This window comes from Vespula pensylvanica, chromosome 7 (assembly GCF_014466175.1).
Source record: "Vespula pensylvanica isolate Volc-1 chromosome 7, ASM1446617v1, whole genome shotgun sequence".
In the NCBI taxonomy this organism is placed as follows: domain Eukaryota; kingdom Metazoa; phylum Arthropoda; class Insecta; order Hymenoptera; family Vespidae; genus Vespula; species Vespula pensylvanica.
The window spans coordinates 5,947,352-5,966,134 of record NC_057691.1 but is presented as its reverse complement, the minus strand read 5'-3'; the positions used below and the strand labels follow the sequence as shown (position 1 = coordinate 5,966,134).

Here is an 18,783-nt window from a genome sequence, read left to right as displayed (position 1 = left end):
TCTCTCTCTCTCTCTCTCTCTCTCTCTCTCTCTCTCTCTCTCTCTATTGTAACATTTTGATGCTTTTTCCAGTTTAAATATTTTTCTTAGCCATAGGATTGCTCAAGGTGGAAGTAGAAAGGTATATTTGAGTAAAGCAGCATTTCATATAACGAAGTTTCTACATTTTTCTGTAGATATATATACACATATACATATATATATATATATATATAAAGATATGCACACATATATATATATATAAGTAGTATATATTTATAGATACACTGAGATATTGTAGAAGCTTAGTATAAATATTTAATTATTGACTCTTTCTCCTAGCCGAATAAAATATCCATTTTTATCCTATTCCCCTTGGATTGCGTCCATCTAAATCTTTTTCTTCTTAACGCTAAATTTGACCAATTAAACGAACGGACGCTCAGATTCATTCAAGAGAAACTCGATTGTGTCTGTGTTCCGGAACATCGCACGAATATTCCGCGCGACACGGGAAATCAACTGCGCGGAAGTTCGAAGGATCGAACAACGTACATACATGAGAATGTAATCAATCGGGTATTATTCGTCGAACGATGGTCAATATTCGTTCACATTACATCGGCTTCATTATGCGGCCCATATTGATTCGAGTTAGACAGTTAGGTATCTAGGGTATGTGCATAATCTCAGTACTATAGTCGAAACTTTTGTTTATCCTGTTGTCAAAAAACATCGAGAATTATAATCAAAAATTTAATGATCGCGCTTGAATTCGCCTTTTTTATGCTAACTTTTGTTTCCATCCGATATCCGAAATTTTCGACGTTCATGCGATATTTTATTCGTTTGTTTTCTTGTTTTGTTTTGTTTCTTCGAAAGAAAGAAAAACAACAACAACGCGTAAAAATAACGATTTCATAATTGATCCTATCAAAAGGGTCGGCCTATCCTTTCGAGTAAAAATTTTTTTTCTTTTATTCCTTTTTTTTTTTTTTTTTTTGACAGTCCACTCCCCGTTATAAATCGCAACGGGAATGAGTTCGTTCGCCTGGCAACATACCCCGGCTAGCTTCGAGAGGGTTGTAATTTAACGCTTGTCAGAAAAACCCACGCTATTTCCTTGTTACGCGGTCGAGACTAATAGCGTCACGGGAAATGATATAACCTCTCGTAACGAAAAAAATGTTGGTTCGTTGCGATTCTACGAGCTCGTCGAAATATGTCAACATTAGTGGACAAGCATCGATGAATAATAGGGAGGGGGTGGTAGGAAAGTATAGGGAAGGAGAAGGAGGAGGGGAGAGGAGAAAAAATTAAAACTGAAATAAAAAATGATAGGAAGAGAAGAGCGTACGTGATAATCTTGATAAAGACCTTGATAAGGACCCTCTCTTTTTTTTTTTTTTTTTTTTTTATTTTCGAGAGCGTCCTCCGTCGTGATTTTTTTTTTCTTTTCTTTCGTTCGTTCGTTCGTTTGTTTGTCTGTCTGTCTGTCTGTCTGTCTGTTTGTTTGTTTGTTTGCTTGTTTTTGTTCTCCAATATCTTCTCAAACGGATCACCGACAGATATATTTTTGATGATACGTCTTCTATCATTACGAAGAAGGTTATTGATCATACTCGAACAGAAAAGAAGGAGAAACCGAAGCGAGAAAGGATGCGATCATCTAACCGGCATCGCGATCCATCTAACCAGCAAAACGTTCAGTTTCTACACGACAGTCCTTTAAGCGCGAACGACGACGAGCAAAAGAAAAAGCTGAGTGGACGGGGATAGGAGTGTGAGTAGGAGGTGGAAACGGTCAGGGACGATGGAAAATCCACTAGGGGAGTACGAGCAATTCCTGTAATCCCATATGATCAAAAGCGTCATTTAATACGAAATCACTTTCTTAAGCCGTTATAGTAATTAAAAATTAAAGAAATTTTTATTATTTTACAACGATAGGATAACGATAATTTATATATCTTCATTTAAAACGGCACGCTAAAAATGAAATTACTCGTTGAAAATGTTCTTTTTTTGTTGACTAATGTGAGACGTGTAAAAGAAAAGGAATAAAAAAAGGAGAAGAAGAAAAAATATAAAAAAGAAAAGGGAAACAAATTTTTCGCACGAAAGAAGAAAACGTAACGTGAAGTGCGAAATACCAGGAGAATTGAATGTTTTCTTTTTTCTTTTCTTTTTTTCCCATCCACCCTCCCCCCCTCCCCCTCCCCCTCCTCCCGCCCTCCATTTTTTTTTTCTTTCTTTTACTTTAAACTTACCGCGCAGCACATTCATTCGTCATTTTTGGCACGTACACTCGAAACCAAAACTAACGAGGTTAACTTCGTTAACGAGATCTTTTCTTTTATATATATATATATATATATATTTTTTTTCTTCCTCTCCTCTCTCTCTCTCTCTCTCTCTCTCTCTCTCTCTCTCTCTCTCTCTTTGATTTTCTTTATCTACGTTAACATATGTAAGACTTAATAAATTAATTGATTTGTCGTAATTATTATACGTAATCATTATATTGAAGATTATTTAAAAGTTTTCGTGAGAATTGATTAATTTAATTGCCTTTAATTACAATGAATTTTCGTATTGATCGTATTGCGTATTCTCTAGTATTGTTGTTTCACGTATATTTATCTATATGTGTCTGTTATCTGTATATGTCTGTATGTGCACGTATATATCTATATATGTATGTATGAATGTATGTATCTACCTACGCACGGACAGTGGTCCAACTGGAAGAGCGAATTTGCAAACAAATTACGATTAAAGCGATCACTCGGTACACTTTCGAGAACGAGATTCGATCGTAAAGAAGATCGATAGATCAAATCGATATAAGTAACGACCAGATTTATTAGTTTTCTAAGACCTCCTCCTCTTTCCTCGTTGATCTTTCTATAACGACCTAATTTCTAATTGCCTTCACGATCGACCACTTCCTCCTTTCAATTTCTTTCTTTTTTTTTTCTTCCTTCCTTTTTCTTTTCTCTCTTATTTTTTTACTCTCCTCCTTCTTTTATTTTTTCTTTTTATCCCTCGGAGGTAATAGAGCAAAGTGAGGAAAGGTCTCGTTTTAAGGAAGCAGAAACTAACGAACGGATCGAAAAAGTTCAAAAAGATTTGTAATAGTATTTTGCATTGGGAGAATGACACAGCTCTAATGAAGCTGTTTTCTTAACCCTTATTCGAGCTTTCTCGCTTATCAACATAATAATTAAGATCATTTTTCTAATAATAGACTTCTTTGTTCGAATACGATGTTTTATATATATATATATATATGTGTGTATAAGTTGTCTTAAAAGTTATTATCTAGAAGTATTGGTTAATTAAGTAGAATTTTTATGAATAATGAATTGAAGATATAAAAACGACATATATATATATATATATATATATATATATATATATATATATATTTGAAAGCGAGCTCACCGCAAAGGAATTAATTCTGTTTGTACATCTCTTCGTCAGGTATCTCTATCGCAAACATTTATATCATAAATACGAAAACTAAATCGATTAACACTTTTACATACATGAAGAGGGAAGGATCGTGGTTTTATCCCGTAATACAATTTTCTTAAATGAATTTAACACTTCCAATTTGATTAATTTGGGTGTACATTAAATCTTATAGTCAGTCTAGAATTTCGTTCCTTTACAGTACGTCGAAATGGATTGCGACTTTTAAGAGTGTCTGTATCTTCAAATCAGTACGCGTACTCGTTTTTAAAATGACGTTAAGTATATATGTGTGTGTGTGTTTGTGTGTGTATATATATATATATATATATATATATATATATATATAATCCTACACTTCATTTTCGTCGACGAATGCACACAAAGTGAACGTGGATAAGAGAAGAGAAGAGAAAAGAAAAAAAGAGAAGAAGAAATTAAAACCCGAATTTCGTCTTAACATTGATAAAGAAAAAAAAGAAGAAGGAGAAGTAAAAAATAAAGAAACAAATAAAGAAAGAAAGAAAGAAAGAAAGAAAGAAAAAAATTCAGTAAGTACTTTCAGGAAATCCTTCTATTCATAATTAATAAGATAGGATTACGTACTAAGGTTACGTTCGTATCGTATGAAAACATTTTGTGCATAACGCGGTGAAAATTAGCCTCTTCATTAACCGCTTGCTCGAGATTTACTCAAGATAACGAGGATACCCTTCGTAATTGAAAATTTGCTTCTAGCGTTAATAACGACCGACGTCAATTCTGTAGCGGTGAAATTCGTTCGAGCGCGAATTCCTCGCAGTTGCGGGGGTTTCTCTTCATTGAGATTTTCGCGTATTATCTGGGACAATCAATTAGATTGTTATCTGAAAGAAAAAGGAAGGGAGAAAAGATAAGAGATAAAAAAAGAAAGAGAAAGAAAAAGAAGAAGTATCAGAAAAATATTACGTTGGACGAGTTACAAAGAATCGACCAACGTAAATCTTTTTTCTTTCTCTGTTCCTTTTTCTTTTTGTTTCTTTCATTTTTTATTTTTCTTTCTTCTTTCCTTTTTTTTTTTTTTTTTTTTTTTTTTCTACAACAGGACAACGATCTCCCACACGCGAAGTTTCTCACGCGATACATAAATTGATGATAAGTTAACAAATTGACCACTACGATAAGCTGATAAAGAGAAAAGAAAAAAAGAAAGAAAAAAAAAGAAGGAAGGATTTTCTGTAGAGATTACGTCAGAAATATTCGTGGGATATATCTTAATCGCTCTTGCTAAAATACCAATGACGATTAAATCATAATGGTATCTATAATTGAATACATATAAAGTTTCATTATCCCGCATATCATGATATTAATAAACAAATTACAAGGTAGAGATATATATTATTCCGTGTGATTAATATGTAAATTAAACACGTCCGGAAATTTGATTTTGACGAATCTGCATCCATGCTCGCGTTTATTACTTTCGACACTTGTAAAAAAAAAAGGACAAAGAGGCGGGAAAAAAAAAGATTGATGAAAACGTATATCAAGGTATATAAAATTTTAATAACAAGTATTATTAAAAATTATAAATATATATCTATACATATATATATATATATATATATATACACATCAAAGTTACAAAACTGCAAATATAATGTATATCTATATAAAAGTATACGTATCGATGTATATATATATATATATAAAGAATGATATAATTTATCTATCGCGCAAAATGTGGAAACAGGATTTACTCGTACGTTAATTAACGCACGAATAAGTCAGTGTGAGGGTCGTGAAATTTCAGTCAATGATATATATTCCAGCTTTTAAGATCGAAACGTTATTCGTCGAGTTCACGCCCGTAATTGAACGCTCGATTTAAAGGATTACTTTGCGGGACGTTTTTCGAACGAGAGTGATAGAAAAAGAGAGAAAGAGAGAGACAAAGAAATAAAAAAAGTTAGAATAATAGAATTTAAAAGTTACTTAAACGAGATAGATGGCAAAGAAAACTAACTGTAGATCTATAAGAAGGGACAACGAAGTTTGTAACGATGGTAGAGACTGACTGACTGAAAGGAATATCGGATTAATTCGATGAAAAAAGGAAAACCAAAGAGGTAGAAGTAGAAGTAGAAGAAGAAGAAGAAGAAAAAGGAGGAGGTTTGAGATCGCAAAAAAATGGCTGAAAGATATAGAGAAATAGAAAGAGAAAGAGATACGGAATAAAATTAGGAACGAAAAAACAATGATAATGACAACGACAACAAAAATTGACGAAACGATACAAAACGGAATATACGAATCGAAACTACTGTGAAATCGTGAAATTAGATTAGAAAGACGTGAAATTTCGGTATAACGCATCGAACGTCGTTTTAATATCTTTCGTCGGAGTCGCGTTTTTGAGAGAATGTGTTAACGACAATCGATCGACGAGCTGTCACTTACGTGCAGGTTTTTTCCCCTGTCTCTGTCTGCTTCCTCCCTCTAGCCTGTTTTCTTCCGTCTCTGTCAGCCGATCTCTTTTCCACCCTTGTCCTCGTTCTACTGCGTTAGAGAGTCAGCGTCTCTCTCAAGGATGTCGTTGCCGATGATGGCAGTGATCGTCCCTATCAAACGTCAACATACGATTTATTCTTCGTATCTACGTCAATAAACTTAACATCGAATTTTTTCTCATTCTCTCTCTCTCTCTCTCTCTCTCTCTCTCTCTCTCTCTCACACACTCACTCTCTCCGTGTCTTTTTACTTACCTTTTTTCCTTTCTTTCTATCAGCTTACTCGTCACCGTATCTGACCGTCTCACGTTCTTTTTCTCTTTCTCTCGCTTTCTTCTTTCTTTCTATGTCTCTTTCTCTTCTTCTTCTTCTTGTTCTCGTACTTCTTTATTTATTTTACTTTCTCCCACTCTATCTTCAAAATTTCTCAAAGTATAGATATAGAGGATCGTAGAAAGGTGAAGAAGAAAAGGAGAAACAAGAGAGAAGATAGATATCGCGTTATCGCCGAAAAATCGAATTATTGCAAGATATTGTCACCGTCAGTGACAATTAGAGGACGAGATGAATAGAATATATGTGTATATGAGAGAAATTGAAATAGAGAAAAATCGACAAATATAGCAAGAAGTGAATGTTAAAGGTAACTCGAGCGCGGATAATCGGACCTGCCAGAGAGGATTCTAGAACCGTGTCCTTCTTCGACGCCGATCCGAATTGTACTGGCCGGTTCAGCCCTTTACTCTCTCCGAGGTAGCTACCAAAGAGGGAGGAGTAGAGATGGAGACAGAGGAGAGAGAGGGAGGAGAGAGAGAGAAAGAATCTGTGGAGGGGCAGGGATAAACATAGTGGAGGCAACCGAGAGGAAAGAGAGAGAGGGAAGATGTGGGAGGAGAAAATGAGGAGAGAGGGTACATACTATACATATATACATGTGTGTGTGTGTGTGTGTATGTGTGTGTATGTGTGTGTATGTGTGTGTGTGTCTCTCTCTCTCTCTCCCCTCTCTTCCACTCTACCTCTCTCTCTCTCTCCCCCCTCTACTCTCTCATATAGTATCCATACTACTGAAAACCACGGTGGTAGATTTCGCGCGACTCCCACGAGGCTAAGGATGCTGAGGGAAGTAAAGGAAGCAAAGATAGGAGGGAAAGAGAAAGAGATAGAAAGAGAAAATTGGTGGGAGGTGTTCTGAGAGTAAGAAGGGAGGATCGAGTATGGTGTGTCCGTATGCTGCTCTACTACTGGCCAGTCTTCTGTACCTTTACGAAATTAAAACAAAAAGGCGCTGAGAGAAGGCAGGTAGTGACGCGTTGCTCTCTGGATCAGTTGGGAACATCATTTTCTTTAAAGCAAAAGAGAACTATCTCTTTTTTTCACTCGCTCTTTCTCTTTCGCTCTGTCTTTTTCTCTCTTTCTTTCTTTCTTTCTCTTTCTCTTTCTCTTTCTCTCTCTCTCTTTCTCTCTCTCTCTCTCTCTCTCTCTCTCTCTTTCTTTCTTTTTCTTCGTCCTAAATTCGATCCCAAATTTGCAATAATATATATTATAATTCCGTCAGTTTATGTTAAATTCTCTTGTTTTTGTTATTGCATTCCTCATGATCTATCTCACGACCTCACATGAGGCTAGTCCGAATTGAATAATTTGTCTGTTTATCTGTTTATCTTTCTGTTAAGTTTTGTTTATATATATGCGGAGATATTAATTTGGTAGTATTCTATTTCCTTTCATTAACTATCGGTAGATAGTTATTTATTTTTTGGTACAATGTCAAAATGAAATATTTTGTGTTTTGTTCTCTCCTTCCCTCTCTCTCTCTCTCTCTCTCTCTCTTCCTCTCTCCCAAATATATATATATATATATATATATATATATAATGTAATAATAGTTTTATATATGCGCGCTTGCGAAACGTCTAAGTCAATTTAGTAAATTAAATTTAATAAGAAAAAAATATATATATATTTCTTCAGCGCCTTCCACGCGATACAAGTCTTTTCAAATGACTTTTTAGAGAAATTCTTCTTACTTTTTTAATATTATATATTAATGTTAAGTGCACGTATAAAGTGAAATATTTAAATAAAAATGATCAAGTGTCTCGATTGCTTACATAGAACATGTGAAAAAAGTCATTGAGGAAAAGTAAAGCTTGGTGAAAATTCTCTTTCCTTGTCGTTATTACTCGGTTCTTTGAACGTCGTGCAGAAAATTTTCTTTGAAAAATAATTTTGTATACAAAAGCGATAGGTACACGAAGTCACGCCCTGCATATTACGCGCACATACACACTATATATATATATATATATATATAAATATATATATACGTTATTTGCATAATTAACGTTCCACTAACTTTCATCCTTTTCTTTTATTTCCCCTTTCTTTTTTCTAATTTTTCTTCATTTCACCCGACAACAATTCAGAACTCTTTAGGTACATACATAGCTGACCTTAAGAGACAGTTTTCTTATGACGTCGACGACAGTCTGGTATCAGAAAAGAAGCTCTTGGATTCGAAAAAAAGAACAGAAAGAAAAAAGGGAATGGAGAAAACGAAAAGCGCGAAAACGAAGTGCGCTTGTTCTTTCAACTTTTCCGCGTAGAGAGAGAGAAAGAATAGAAAGAAAGAGAGAGAGAGAAAGAGAAAGAGAAAGAGAAAGAGAAAGAGAGAGAGAGAGAGAAAGAGAGAGAAAGAGAGAAAGAGAACATCGGCTACCGGGCTTATCCCGCAGCTTTTTCCATGAAAGATTTAGGAACGACGCGAGATTTAGCCGTTTCACGTTTCTTCTTTACTAGATTCCAGAAGTAATACCGACTGTTTCAAATTCGACCAATGTTACTATTGGAGAAAAGTCGAATTTTACTATATCTACGCAATCCACACACACACGCACGCGCGCGCACGCGTGCGCGCGCGTGCGTGTGTGTGTGTACATGTATCTTACTCTTTCGTTCTTTTTATCCTCTTTTTTTGATGTTGTACGAAAAAGAAAAAGAAAGAAAGTGAGACAGAAAGGGAGAAGGAGAGAGAGAGAGAAACAGAACGATGGAAGGATACGGTAGTACGAATAAAGAGGGTGAAAAAAACTCCCGTACAGGTAGGGCAGAGTTGCCTGCAATTACCCGCGACAAAGCGCGTTAAATTTCCTGAAATTACTGGCCCGTGTTTCAGGTCGTACACGAGCGCTCTCTCGGTACCCTGCCTTTCATTTCCACCAACCAACCTTCGGTCCCTTCTCTCTCTCTCTCTCTCTCTCTCTCTCTATATATATATATATATATATATAGAGAGAGAGAGAGAGAGAGAAAGATATATATATCTTACTCTTTCTCTTTAGCTTCGAATTCAGCTCTCTTCCGAAACTCGTTTCTTCCCTTTTTCCTCTCGAGACTGCTCTTTCGTCGCCTTTCCTGGTCGGTCGGTTGGTCGAAGAACGAGATAAAGCTCAATGAGCATAGAAAGAAAGAAAGAAAGAAAGAAAGAAAAAGGAAAGAAAGAAAGAAAGTAAGAAAGAAAGAAAGAAAGTGGACGAGACTGATCTGTGAAATGGTGACTTTCTAGGACGAAGGACGATCATTGGCTTGTCTAGTGGATATGGAATGACGGTAACGTGTGAAAAGGAAGACTACGCAGAGAACATACATAAACGACATGAGAGAGCATGAGAGTGAGAGCGAAAACAAGAGAAAGAGAGAGAGAGAGAGTAAGAGAGAGAGAGAGAGAGAGAGTGAGAGAGAAAGAGAGAAATGCTATGAGAAACGAGGGAGGAAGCAAAGATTAATGACGAGCTTTCCTCAGCGGCGATTCGAATTTCGTGCTAATGGGGATAGGCAGGATATTTTAAGGATAACCCAAGAGACACACGCTCCTGGCTATATCTCTCGGTAGTAGATACGTGAAGCAGGCGCGACCGCTCCACCCAGTTTGCAGGGATCTTCAGTATGTATGTGTTTTGTATATGTATGTATGTGTGTGTGTGTGTCATACGTGTATATGTATGTTGTGTAGATATACGCGTGTCGCGTATATCCAATCGTTCTATACAAGTAAATATCTAGCTAAGATGTATGCGTGTACTTTATGCACAAAGAACGCTATGACCGATAACAGAGGAAGATGCTGCGCTCGTGAGAAGAAAAGAAAAAAGAATATGATAGAGAAAGAGAGAAAGAGAGAGGGAGAGAGAAAGAGAAAGAGAGAGAGAGTAAATACGTGAAAACGCGTGTGCACTGCCAAAGAAAGTCATAAAGAGAGATATTGGAAGAGCAAAGGAATACGAAAATAAAGATGGACGTCCTATAGTTCTATGTTTATACGATGCACCTCTTATTTTATTTAAAAACATCGAAGCCGCCTTCAAATTTACGGATACGATGTTTTTTCATATCTTTATCTTCTTTCCTTCTTACATTTCTTACTATCGTTATTATTATTTTTTGTTCGTTTGTTTGGCTTTTCTTTTTTTTTTTTGTTTTTGTTTTTGTCTTCCTTTCTTGTCCTCTTTATGCTTCTAAGTCCTCCAATATTTTATTGTTTCTCTATTTCTTTTTCGTACGATTTCGTTAGATAGACAATTCTTCTTTCTTTTCGATTCTCATCATCATCGTTTTTTAATAAACGATACTCTCACGTAGTCTTTACTTTCTCGAATATTTCGAGTTAGCTATCTCTTCCTTTCTTTTTTTTAAGCTTCCGAAGATAAACAAATTTGTAATAAATTCGTAATAAAATAAACAGGACAGTTCGATGATACTAACTATTGACATATAATACGTATTCACTTAACTTATATGATCTTGTAGGATGGTATTGTAGACTTGATAAATTTGATTCCCCGTTGAGATCTGGTAACATTTCTCGTCACTTTGAGCAGTCAATTGATGCTGAAATGTATCGTTCGGTTAGTCGTTGGTAAATCGTAATAGTAGCAGTAGTACTAGTAGTAGTAGCAGCAGTAGCAGTGGCAATAGTCGTAATCGTAGATGAGAAACGATGAACGAATCGAATTCACTTTGGTTAAACGAAAAGTGAACTTGTCAAAAATGAAGAGTTCTTATCTCCATCTACAATTATATACTACTTTGTGTATTTACTTCGTATATTTTCTATATTATAAGTAAAAAAAGTTAAAGTTTAAAAGTAATAAAACTAGTTAAGAATTTTTCATTTCAAATAGAAACCGTCTGATCTTTCAAATAAAATATATCAATATCATAGAGATCTTTCCGATTATAAAATTTAGTTGACTTGTCGAATACATATATACACGTGTATATATATGTGTGTATATATATATATATATATATATATATATATATCATAGCATTTTGATATCGATTGGTAGTTACTTATGAAATACGATAAACGTTAGTGACCAATGAGAATGATACTAGAGAGTATGCTATCGAAACTTGTAAGTAATGCTATTCGAAATCATATAAATACTTTCTTATGCTAATATTATACACGTATATGGTGAGGGATGTTGAAGAGAGAGAGAAGGTTGTATACCTATTAACATGTAGTACATACGTCTGTATATATGTAAATGTTACAAGTCGATATCTATCTACGTATGTCAATTCTTTATATCCATATTCGATGATAACAAAAATCATATTTTAAAATCACGTAGCTCGGGTGTCTAATGCATCTTAAAATGTACTTGCAAAACAGAAAAGACTGAAGTAGAGAAAGGGAGAGAGAGAAAGAGAGAGAAAGAAAAAGAGAAAGGAAGGAAGAAAGAAAGAAAGAAAGAGAGAAAGAAAAAAAGAAATACATAGATAAGGTGAAAGGTAGGATACAAGGAAAGTTAAGTTTTTCATTGAGAGAAAAGATTGAAGGGGAAAGCCGGGAATACTTGAGAAAATTATTTCACGCACGATCGACGGCTAACGGCGAGCAAAAGAACGTTTCTTCGTGGTTATCGAGAAAAATGAATGAAGAGAAAAAGGAAAATGAAGAACAGAGGAACCGAACGAAATTAACACTAACCGTACCAACGTTTCGCTATACCGATTCTTACCATAACCGATCATTTGACTATGGTGTACAAATTTTACGTAATAAATGTTGTTTTTTTTCGGCTACAATTGTCAATTTATTGTAAGAAGTAATGTTTATAACTTTTAAATAATAATAAAATAAGCACTCATATATTTTCGTTTTTATATACACCATCCGTCCAAAAAGTTCCGAGATTAAATTAATTAAAAATAGAGAAATGTTAAGATGGAAGTTTCAATGGTTCAGGTGTTTTACATCGACTTTCCTCACTTGAATACAATGCATAGAATGTTCGTACAATCTTGAGAAATTATCAGAAAAGTCCTTCTTTGAGATGTTGTTTTACTCGCGCGTCACGGGTTTCTTCTTGCTACACGATAATGCACCTGCTTGCACGGCTGCACTTGTAATGGTTTCTAGCGAAAAAATAAGTGGCAGTTCTCAACTACCCTTCTTATTCACCCGATTTGATACCGAGTGACTTTTTTTTTATTTCCCAAAATAAAAATTCACACGAAGAATAGACCCTTTGACGACATAATCGACATTCAAGTCATCGTGAAACGCGAGTGAAACAACATCCCAAAGAATGACTTTCTTGATAGTTTTTCATGGTTTTACGAGCATTCTGTACGTTGTATTCAAGTAAAGCAAGTCTATGTAAAATATGTGAACCATTGGAACCACCATCTTAAAGTTTTTCTTTTTTTTATTAATCCAGTCTCGGAACTTTTTGGACGGATGGTGTATATCGTACGTAACACATCATATTGACGGTCTTTCCTTTACTTAGAAATAAACGAATGATGGTTTTCATTTATTTAATGGCATCTTTTTGCAAATGTTAATATTCCCCTTTTTACATTTACCGCGGATATATCTTTTACTAATTATACAAGATTTAGTTGTTTTGTTTTCTTTGCACAATCGCATCTGGCATGTTTTTTTGCGAAATATTGCCTCGGCCACTTGATATTCTCTATAAGTTTTCTTTTTCTTCTTAGAAAAATCAGTGATATTCTTCGGCTAGTTCTTCTGTTATCTTTAGTAGAAATTGTTGTCTGGATATATTTGCTCCACTTGTTTCTTTATAAATAATCCATGCATTTCTACCAGTCAAATCAAATATGTTGAAAGAAACTTGTACGGATCATTTATAAGATCTTGCTTTAACGCTGTACTTTCTTGCTATTTGATCGTTCGCATCGACGCCGAATTTGGTTTTGTTATAATATGCAACTATTTTAAGTATTCCCTTTCTGCCATTATTGATTTTTATTGTTTTATGCTTTGCACTTAGTATTGTAATTTTGTTGGATGATTTATAAATTGTTAAAATACAATTATTTGTTTTGTAAAGTACAATTGAGAAACGTTTCAGTTTTTCGTCTTTTGCTGATTTTACTAGCTGGGACAATTCTCTTCTGTTACTTCAAATAATATTGTTCGTTTCGCCAATAATTTTGTCGCCAGTGATGCGCTCGTGAAAAAGTTGTCCGTCGGAATATTTCTCCAACGTCCAGTGAATATTTCAACTATTTTGAGGACAACAAATTCATCGAATGGTATTAACGACGATCGAAATTCTTCTTTTCGCAAATATGGAAAACTCTTTGTAATGTATTTACTGTTGGTATCCGACGCTAATGAAAACTTGACGCCAATTTTACCACGCTTACTTATACGTATTACGTAGTATGTAAATTTACATCTTACATTTTCCTTTATAGGGAATTAATTACTCGTCAATAATCAGATTCATATCAGGCTTATAACTGTTTTGATTATTCTCAATAAATCTGTTCATTACATGTAAAATTAAAGCAAGAACCTGTTAAGTTCAAGATAATCTCAAGTTCAAAGATAACATCCCAAGTAGAAAAATTTAGAAAGTGATAAAGAATTTGTACACCGGTTATGGTAAGAAACGGGGTGACAAATTTTTCTCAGAAGAAACAAAAGAAAAAAAAAAAAAAAAGAAAACAAAATTGAGAAATTGATTAACAAGAGAATCTAAGACTTCGTAGCAATAGTTTATGATGATATATATATGATGAAAAAAATAATATATATGTATAAATTCAAAATGAAATCGTGAATCGGTCAAATGATCGGCTTTGGTACGGTTAGTGTTAAACGGGGAGGTATTTTTTTTTACGTTATGTTTTTTTTCGTCTCCTTATAAATGAAGATTTTTTATGTTTCTCTTTTTTAATGTTTTAGAATGTTTCGACGTTTCCTATCTTTCTTTCTTTCTTTCTTTTTTTTATTATTATCATTATTATTCCATTAACAACAATTTTTGCTTTCGATCTTCTCTTTAAATAGATTTGAAATTTCGATACTCTCAATTCCGATTTACAAATTCAGATTCCATTAACGTTAATTGTAAAAGAATAATCACGATATAGATTCAATTTGCATCGATCTGTTCGCAAATGAACAACATGCGGATAAATGCACGTAAGTATCTCTAATGTAAGTGCATATATCTCGTCGAAAAATATAAGATCGAATTTTTCGAATCTATAGATCGGAAAGGATATAAATGTTTCATTTCAGCAATAAATTTCTATTAGATATTTCTTTTCTCTTTCTCTGTCTCTCTTTTTTTCCTTTCTTTCTTCTCTTTTCTTTTTCGTTATTCCTTTCGTTAAATATCAGTACTTTTTCGATACCACGTCGCTCACACCAATTCACCCTATAGAATAAATCTGATATAAATCGGATAGCTCAAACCATTTCAATGGAAAATCGATATAACCTACTGGAATCCTAATCCATCGAAAACTCGAAATTCGCTTCAAAAACGGTCGCGAAATCCGACGCGAGAACGCGCTTCTCTCTATCTCTCTATATTCCTTACAACAACAACAACGACGATGACAACAATAACAATAACAACAACAATAATAACAACAACAGCAACAAAAGCAAAATATAAAAACATGGAGAAGGATACAAAAAGTGTTTTTAAAAAATAAACAAATAAAAAAAGAAAAAAGAAAAGAAAAGAAAAAACAAAACGATTGGATCTATCTGTTCGCGAATATAAAACTATTATTTCATTTTCTCCGAGTTCATACAAACGTGGAAAGATACATACGTGTTTATACATGTGTACACCGTCTGTCCAAAAAATTTCGAGACTGGATTAATAAAAAATAGAAACACGCTAAGATGGCTTCAATGATTCAAATGTTCTATACAGACTTACCCCACTTGAATAAAATGCACAGAATGCTCATTCTTTGGGATGTTGTTTCACTCGCGTGTCACGATGACTTAAATGTCGATTATGTCGTCAAAGGGTCTATTCTTCGTGTGAATTTTTATTTTGGGAAATAAAAAAAAAGTCACTCGGTATCAAATCGGATGAATATGGAGGGTAGTTGAGAACTGGCACTTATTTTTTCGCTAGAAATCATAACAAGTGCAGCCGTGTGACCGGGTGCATTGTCGCGTAGCAAGAAGAAACCCGTGACGCGCGAGTAAAACAACATCTCAAAGAAGGACTTTTCTGATAATTCCTCAAGATTGTACGAACATTCTATTCATTGTATTCAAGTGAGGAAAGTCTATGTAGAACATTTGAATCATTGAAACCACCATCTTAACGCTTCTTTATTTTTTATTAATCCAATCCCGGAAGTTCTTGGACAGATGATGTATGTACGTTAACACACAGACACACGCATAGTATCCTCAAGCAAAAAGTATCCACTAGGATTAAAATCTAATGATTTTTTGTAAATATCCCAAGGTAGGTAAATCTTATTTTCAAAAAGGGAGACTTCTCATAAATTCACTTAGTTTAGGTTACTCCCTTAAGAGTCGACAACCCCTCTTAATAATCTTAAATGACAGCAGGTGTCAAGTGACGTATCATTTGAAACGACTTTTAATTCTCCTTAGAACGATGCTATTTGTTTCTTATTACAACTTTTGATTCAATAGTTTTTAAGAACATACGTTGTTACAAAGTTTCTGCTTGAGAATAACTAGTATTTTATTAAATGTTTGAAATCTGTATCGTCGACCTCCATGCAGTAATAAAGTCTTTGCTCTGTGTTATGTCTACATATATGTGCGTATATATACATATACATATATACGCATTATATACCTTTCATACTTATATACCTAAAGGTATTTAGTATATAGTAATATTAGTGTAACTATAGTTAGGACTTACGTAAAACTTCGTAGGTCTGATAATGACCAATTTAGCGCGACGCGGCTTTAGTTTAATTAACGAGGACAACTTATCGGGATATTGTAAGCTGATTTTCGAGATAGAACGAAATAGGAGATGATTTTTCTAGTTTTATATAGATAGATATATACGTATGTAGGTATGTACGCATATATTATATATTTATCTACAGGTAAAATGAGATACTCCTTAATGATAAGTCGCAATATCGTCGATCGTGCACTTGAATCATTAGCACATAACAATAGCTAAAATCCGCGTTCAGGACGTAGAGATTCGTATCCGAAGATAATAAGTTTATATCCGTCGGATCTAGCACGAGCGCTTTAATGAGGCATCCACTACTGACGACGTAGCTAAGAGATTTTCTTGCTTTTATCTTTTCTTCTTTCCATATTACTTTCTCTCTCTCTCTCTCTCTTTCTCTCTTTCTTTTTTACTTCTTTCCACGTTTTACAATTTGCACGATCCCAGAGAAAAGCTTTAATCCTTTTCTTTCAACTTTATCACGTCCTATCGCATTATTTGGACTTAACGAAACGTTAGAAACAACGGGCACCTAACACACACACACACACACACACACACACACATGATAGACACGTATATACCAACATATTATTATAAAAATGTTGTCGATAAACCGAGAACGGGATCTAGGATGAACGAAAAAAGAATAAATAATAATCATAAATAAATAAAACGAAAGAAAAGAACTAGAAGAAAATAATAACCAAACAAAAAAAAAAAAAAAAAAAAAGAAAAATAGGAAAAAGAAGAAGAAGGAGAAAAGTGAATTCGAATGATCGGTCACCACACCGAGAAAGATTTAAAGTTATCGGATATTTCCTCACGAAGCACTCGAATAAGAAGGTGACCTAATTTTTGAATCACCGGGCAAGGTTTAAGGGCATCTACTGCGAATTAATGAATAGAAGAGCAGAAGGGATATTAAAAATTGGAAACGAGTAATAACAAGTTTTAATTATCGAAAGAATTTCAAATGAAATCATGCTATTCGAATAGCAGCACGGGTTGCCGATACGAAATTATTCGCGAGAGGGCTAAAAAGAAGAGAAAGAGAAGAGAAGAGAAGAGAAGAAGAGAAGAAGAGAGAGAGAAAGAGAGAGAGAGAGAGAGAGAGAGAGAAAGAGAGAGAGAGAGAGAGAAAGAGAGAGAGAGAGAGAGAAAGAGAGAGAGATAGGAAAGAAAGAAGAAAAAAGAAGAACAGAGAAAAAGGGTGAAAGAAAGAAAAAATAAGTGAGAGAAGGTAGACGATATTTATGTATCGCAATTATAATAACTCCGACGGTAATCTCCTTTAGCAACTACGCGCGTAGAAACTTAGTTAACTTATTACTAAAGCAGCTCAAACCTGACGTAGTTTTGCTTCCTCTTATGATTTATACGTATGTACGTAGGTACGTATGTAGGTACGTAGGTACGTATATACATACATATGATTCAACCCGTTACTTGTCTGTCCTAATGACTCTCTGTCCTAATTATACCTACATCACATGGTTTTTTCTCTTATCGTATATGTGAAAGAGTTCGTTAAATTCATAGGTAGAAAAATATTATACGAGATCGGTCTACATGCATGGATATATAAATTAGTTGAATAATAGAAAATAAAAGAGAGAGAAAGGGGAAGAGAACGAGAGAGAGGATAATATTTTCTTATCAGTATAATTCTTTCAAAACTTCTTTGATTTGATGACAAAAGAAGAAAAAAAAACAATGAAAAAGAAAGTAAATAAATATAGATAGAAAGAAAGAAAGAAAGAATAGGAAATGTCATAGCAGTCGAGCATACGACCGAAACGTTCGTTGTGCCTTACGAAATTAGAAAACCGTGGTAAAGTCGTACCCGCAAGTTCGGCACCATTTTCGTAACTTTCAGCCAAGTACATACTAGGACGAAAAAGTTATAGCTCGTTAGGTAGCTCTTTAGGTGTACTTACTATGCTAGTCTGGTATTGGCTTAGGTTCTACGCGGGGATCTGAAGGTCCTAGAGACCTTCTCTATTCAAGCAGACATTCATCTCTGTTCTACTCTTTCGTGAAGTTACGAGTAAATCATGTGCTTGTACTTACACGATATTGTCGCCTTTAAATACTACTCACACGACACAAGTCCCTTCGCGTTTAATCGGGTTAAAATTGAAAAAAGGAAAAAAAGAATAGATATGACAAAAGATTAAGACAAAAAGAAGAGAAACGAAAAGAAAAGGAAAGGAAAGGAAAGGAAAGAAAAGGAAAAAAGAAACGTGAGAGAAAAAGGAAACGACTTATATGATTAAAGCTGGGCAAACTTAATCGAAATAACTTTTTACAACTTAATTATAGAAACAGAAACTTTATAAGCTCGTCTGTAAAAAGGTATTTTGCTTTGATCAAAAGAGAAAGAGAGAGAGAGAAAGAGGAAAAGAGAGAGAAGAGGAAAAGAGAGAGAAGAGGAAAAGAAAGAGAGAGAGAGAAAGAGAAGGAGAAAGAGAAAGAGAGAAAGAGGAAAAGGGGGAGAAGAGGAAAAGAGAGAGAAGAGGAAAAGAAAGAGAGAGAGAGAAAGAGAAAGAGAAAGAGAGAGAGAGAGAGAGAGAGAG

The 18,783-nt window shown here is 34.4% G+C and overlaps 1 long non-coding RNA gene across 3 annotated transcripts in view; it reads right to left on the bottom strand.

Moving 5' to 3' along the window:
• Positions 1-10,430: 10,430 nt before the first annotated feature.
• LOC122630453 overlaps positions 10,431-18,783 on the bottom strand; it is a 13,866-nt gene continuing 5,513 nt past the window's right edge. For all 3 annotated transcript variants that reach the window (XR_006327484.1, XR_006327483.1, XR_006327485.1), the window contains exon 3: positions 10,431-10,838. This is a non-coding gene — a long non-coding RNA (uncharacterized LOC122630453). The remainder of the gene's footprint in view (positions 10,839-18,783) is intronic.